The sequence below is a fragment of the Mandrillus leucophaeus genome, unplaced genomic scaffold (genome assembly GCF_000951045.1).
Source record: "Mandrillus leucophaeus isolate KB7577 unplaced genomic scaffold, Mleu.le_1.0 Scaffold501, whole genome shotgun sequence".
Taxonomy (NCBI): domain Eukaryota; kingdom Metazoa; phylum Chordata; class Mammalia; order Primates; family Cercopithecidae; genus Mandrillus; species Mandrillus leucophaeus.
This window is the reverse complement of record NW_012105377.1, coordinates 1542456-1548628: the sequence shown is the minus strand read 5'-3', so window position 1 is coordinate 1548628 and position 6173 is coordinate 1542456.

The following is a 6173-nucleotide window of genomic DNA, read 5'->3' as shown; positions in this document are numbered from 1 at the left end:
CATGCCTGGCTAATTTTTGTATTTTTAGTACAGGCGGGGTTTCACCATGTTGACCAGGCTGGTCTGGAACTCCTGATTCAAGTGATCCACCTGCTGCGGCCTCCCAAAGTGCTGGGATTACAGGCGTGAGCCACTGCGCCTGGCCGTGTTTCTTACAGCGGGAAGCAAGGTTATGAATGCACTAGCCTGCAAAGTCTAGACCTGCCAGGAGTTCCACCCAATCCTGGCATGCTTGTGCAAGGAAGTTCCTGGACCTCATCCCAGACCAGTTTCTCAAAGTTCCCACCCATATGAAGCACCTGGGGAGCTTTTAAGACTCCTGATGCCCAGATGAATGGCATTTGAATCTTTTATCCCAATGTGCAGCCCGGGCTAAACCCACTGTCCCGGGTATATTGCGTCAGTATCTGTGAGGGTGGGCTCTTGGAGCTAGACTTTTAACTGGTTCCCTGAGTGACTCTTTTATAAAAAGTCTGAAAGCTGGCCAGGAGCCAATAAATACAAGCTGCTTTTCATTGGACTGTGAACAAGAATACTTGGGTTCTAGTTTTTCTTGGGTTCCGTTTTCCTGCCTGTGTTTTTCATCTGCCCAGTGGGTGCAGGAGGTAGACTCAAATGATCAGACCTCAAAGCAGTCAAGAGGATCTCAAAATGCGGTTCCCTTAACAGCGGCATCAGCATCCTGCCCTGGCAACACGGCAAAACTTCGTCTCTACAAAAAATACAAAAATTAGCGAGGCGTGGTGGTGTGTGCCTGTAGTTCCAGCTTCTTGGGACGCTGAGGCGGTAGGATCACTTGAAGCCAGGAGATCAAGGCTGCAGTGAGCTGTGACAGTGCCACCACACTCCAGCCTGGACAACAGAGGGAGGCTCTGTCTCAAAAAAAAAAAAGGAAGTTATTCTCAACATAACTTTTTTGGATCAAGAGGTGACCAATAATCGCAGACATCTGAGTGCCAGCAAGGGTCCAAGGGGGTTCAGAACTTCCTGGTCCTTGGTCAGGTCATAATGCTCCTGTAAACCTTTACCAAAGTAGTTGGTTTGTTTTTTAAAAAGTATGTATATACTTCCCCTTTAATCCCAGAGCTGGTTTCAAAAGCTACATTATTGCTGTTTTTGTGTTTTATCTCAGTTCTCTAAAATTATCCTAGGCTGCGTGCAGGAATGGGTACAGGCCCTTTAAACAAATGGAGTTGTGTTAGTTCTTTCCCTGCTTCACTGTTACACCAGTGCTATCCATCCACTGGCTGCCTCAGAGAGGTCTCTGCAGCGCCCTCTCTCTGCCTAGTGCTTTCTGGAGCCACTTGTCTAAGTTGGAATTGGCTCTTCTCCCTGCCCCAGGCAAACAGGTCCAGGGAGATTGCAGCCGTGAGTGTGGGCCGCTCAGGCCTCCAGCCATTTCTGCTATAAGCAGAAGGAGCCCTGGTAATAATCCCCTGCCCTGTCTGTCCTGTGGGTCCTGGCACTGACCTTTACAAGGCTCTTTACAAGGACTGTGGCTGCCAAGATTCCAGAAGGCTTAAGGATTCGATTTGACAAAGGAAAAAGGGAAAGAGGAGGACAAACATGTACTGGGTGCGAGCTATGTGTTAGGAAAAGTTCGAGTGCATATGTGAGGACACAGTGGCTCTGAATGCTTCACAGCGTTGCCTAAGATCACACTGTCAGAGCCAGTGCTCAGAACTGCTTCTGTCCAACCTCCAAGCCACATCCAGGGCAGGACTCTGCCTCCTTTTTCAGGCCTGTGCTTTTCGGCTGCTTCCATCTATGAGGGAAGTGGAGGCAAACAATGTCGATAAGAAATCAGTTTGGGACAAAATATACTAGGACCCCATTTTTTCACAGGAATTGGTAGCTAATTTTAAAGACCAATGTCAGATTTTAATTTTTCTTTTTTTCTAAGAAAATGCCCACCTATATAAATACATGTACAAAAAATGGAAAGTCTTACATTTTTCTATTTTGGTATGAAAACTCCTTGATAACCTAAGGAAAGGAGCTGGGAACCAGATATGCCGGTGTCCGCACACTCAACCTCCAGGAGCACTGGAGAGAAAGAGGGCCGCAGACGGGCGGGGCCTCAGTCTCAGAGGTCCGGGAGGAAGTCCCGGCTTTGTGACTTGCTGAATTGTCTTGGTAAATTCAATCTATTTGAGCTTCAGTTTCCTCCTCTGCAAAGTGGTGATCATAACTACCTTGCACAATCGTGAAAATACTAAATCATATATTTTAAATGCAGTCTCTGGTAGATAATAGGCACGCAATACATGCTGTTCTCACTATCTCCCATTACACCTAATTGTTCTTACTAACAAAACATATCAGCCCTAATACGAAAAGTTAGAAGGGATCAGGTGAGAACAACAAAAGTAGTGCGAAGCATATTAAAAAAAAATAGGTCCCCAAGACAACAGAAGTGGTTCTTTTTTTCTTTTTATGAGATAGGGTCTCATTTCATTGCCCAGAGAGCACTGGACTAGAGTGACATGATCTCAACTCACTGCAAGCTCCGCCTCCCGGGCTCAAGTAATCCTCCCACCCCAGCCTCCCAAGTAGCTGGGATTATAGGCATGCACTACCATGCCTGGTTCATTTTTGTATTTTTTTGTAGAGACAGAGTTTCGCCATGTTGGCCAGGCTGGTCTTGAACTCCTGGGCTCGAGGGATCTCCCTGCCTCAGCCTCCCAAAGTGCTGGGATTACAGGCATGAGCCACCGCGCCCGGCCTACAGAAGCAATTTTAAGAGACGTAATGTCATAGCAGATGAGTGAATTATAGTTCTGTTTTCAGCACAGTGTAGCTGGCCCCCTGGGAGGTTGAACCTGAGGTTTGTTCCCTGAGATCCTTCTGAGGTCTTGCCTCAGCCAGTCTCTACACAAATGAAATAATTATAATGTAGTCACCAACAGTTGTGAACAGCTCAGTATGCTTTCCTCATTTGCAGATAAATATCAAGAATTAAATGGCTATCATCACTTCCCCATCCAAGGTCCCTTCTTATAAGAGCTGTTTTACAGTCGTGGGACCTCCACGGACTTGGACGTGAGATAGTTTAGCCCAGTTCAAACCACTTTTGGTTCTGTTGGCCTGCCAATCAAGGAGTCAGAAGGTAAAATCCCAAGTCAAAGTGCTATGTCCTCCTGGGAGCAGGCCCCGTGCACTGGCCCAGCAATGATAAGCACTGTGGCATTCAACAGGCAGCTGGGACAAGCGAATAGACAAAGAAAATCAGAAAGACATAACTAAAAGTGGGAAAGGTGTGAATTTTCTCATGACAGGATGAAGAAAGAAAGCTGGGAGAACTTGGAAGTCAGTGGAATATATTTGTCCTCAGTGAATAGCAAGAAAATATTAACATAGTGTTTAACATCCAGGATCCAGCTGGGCACGGTGGCTCACACCTGTAATCTTAGTACTTTGGGAGGCCAAGGTGGGCAGATTGCTTGAGTTCAGGAGTTCGAGACCAGCCTGGGGAACACGGTGAGACCCCAACTCAACAAAAATTACAAAAATTAGCCAGGCATAGTGGCACACGCCTCTAGTCCCAGCTTCTCGGGAGGCCGAGGTGGGAGGATCACTGGACCCTGGCAGGTCGAGGCTACAGTGAGCTGAGATTGCACCACTGCACTCCAGCCTGGGCAACAGAGCAAGAACCTGTCTCAAAAACAAGCAAACAAACCAAATACAAAAAGCACAAAACAAAATCCAAGACCCAGTGGTACAGCAAGCAAGAGGACACTGCTATGGATGACACTGGAACTGTGAACATGGCCCAAAACTGGAATGAGAACAAGGCCTAAGCATAGAGTAGGAGTGGAGTAAATAGAAAATAAGTTGGTTTCTCAGAGTTGAAGACACAGCCTGAGAAGCATAGTGAGATCCCATCTCTACCAAAAAAAAAAAAAAAAAAAAGCCAGGCATGCTGGTGTGCACTTGTGGTCCCAGCTATTGGAGAAGCTGATCTGGGAAGATCACTTGAATCCAGGAGTTCAAAACTGCAGTGAGCTGTGATCACACCACTGCACTCCAGTCTGGACAACAGAGCAAGAACCTGTCTCCAAAAAAAAAAAAAAGAACCAGAGTTATAAGCAGAACTAGGAAAGTGAACAGACCACATATGTTTGGGACCTGCCAACGTGACCTTGGGTTAATCACTTACCACCTTCTCTGTACCCACCTTCTCTCCCTTCTAGAAAGGGGACACAGGGCCTGCCCTCCCACATTGACAGTACTGTTGAGGGTTCAAATAGGTAAGTGAAATAGCGTTGCTAGATTCAACAATGATATGAAGAGACATTGAGACCTAAGCAAACGTCCCTGCTGTGGCTGCCATACAACCACCCATACTGTGTGCATAAGCCACAGAGGGCAGCAAAGGAGGGAAGAGCAGATCCACAGAGGTGTGGGAGTTTACCCTGGGGGCACCGCTGGATGAGAAATGCAGGCATTTCGGGTAGAGGTGGGCTCCTGTGTGATGAGTTCAGGGGATGGAGAAGTCACCACCTTGGCTGGGTGCAGGCGATCGGGTATGGGAAGGGCCTTGGTGGTCATGCAGGGTGTGTGGCCTTTTCTCTGCAGGAAAGGAAGCTCCATCGGAAGGTTTTCAATTCTGTTGGCAAATTTTCCGATTATTCCGATAGCAGCACAAAGGTCGACCTCCCTCCAGAGGTGGAGAAACAAGGTGGGGTTCTATTGCAGGAACCAGGGGAGAGCCACAGGGGCTAGAAACAGAGGCGCTTAGAGAACGATGACATTCGTCATTCTGCTTGAAAATAATAAATAACTCATTACATGTTAACATGAAGAACACTTTTCTATTTATAAAATTTATAAAATTACTATTTTATAAAACAAAAAAAGTATACAGTGGCATTGTTTTATGCTTTTGCAATTCTTTTAGAGGTGTGGCTCCATAGAAGAGCTGGATTTTCACATCTGCCTTGCATTCAGTGGATTGTAGCCTATTGTTTTGGTTGAAGTATATGAAGAAAATCTAGTCTCACACAGATTTTGGAAAAGGTAGGAGGACAGAGTAAGTACTTTAATAATCTTGAGATAATTGTGGATTTTTTTTTTTTTTTTTTTTGAGACAGAGTCTTGCTCTGTCACCCAGGCTGGAGTTCTGTGGCACGATCTCTGCTCACTGCAGCTTCCGCCTCCTGGGTTCCAGCAATTCTCCTGAGTAGCTGGGATTGTAGGTGCGCACCACTACACCTGGCTAATTTTTGTTCTTTTAGTAGAGATGTGGTTTTGCCATGTTGCCCGTGCTGGTCTTGAATTCCTGGCCTTAAGTGATCCACCCACCTTGGCCTCCCCAAAGTGTTGGGATTACAGGCATGAGCCACCACGCCCAGCCAACTGAGGCTATTCTTGATGCTACAAGAAACTCTATACTTAATAGTTTCTTTTTTCTTTTTTTTAAGGTCAAGTGAAGCAGTGGGAGTGGAAAAGGAACAATCTTTCGTAAAGGTTGTTTGCAGCGTGGAGTCTGAAACCCTTTTAATGGCAGTTTTTTGTGCTGCTGCACTGGTCTAGCTTGTGCTTGGAATAGATCTTATATCCATGTGTGTGACTTTATAACATCATGTGTTGATCACTTAAAAAATACTGGCTCACTGATGCAGATCTTTCAAATGTTAACACGTTTCAGAATAAAAGATCCAAAATTCACTCATTTATTATCATTCATTCATTCATTCATTCATGGGGGGTGCAAGGAACGAGGAAAAGAAAAAACCTTAACTAGAAAAATCTTTATGTATTAGGAAGCTGGTAAACTCACAGTGATGTCTTCAACTTGGAAATCTGTATCTTCAGCCCAGATCCCTTCACTGAGTTCCAGGCTGACTTACCCAATTGCCTGCTTGACACCTCTTCATTATTCTCAAGGCCCCTCAAACTTACCAAGAAGAAAACATACTCAGGCTTTGCATTCAAACCTGGTGCTCTGCCATGTTCCTGGCCAGAGAATCGCCAGCAGTAACTTCAGCCAGAAATCTCCGACACGCCTCCCTCACTCACCACCACTTGTTCCCACGAATAGCCAAGTCCTGTCAGCTTTATCTTCTGGTGGGCTGTAGCCATGTCTGTCCACAGAAAACCCCCAAGTGGACATCAGTGGAGACTCCCCAGCTCTTATAGCACAGTCTTAGGTAAGGGGAAGCTGGTCAAAA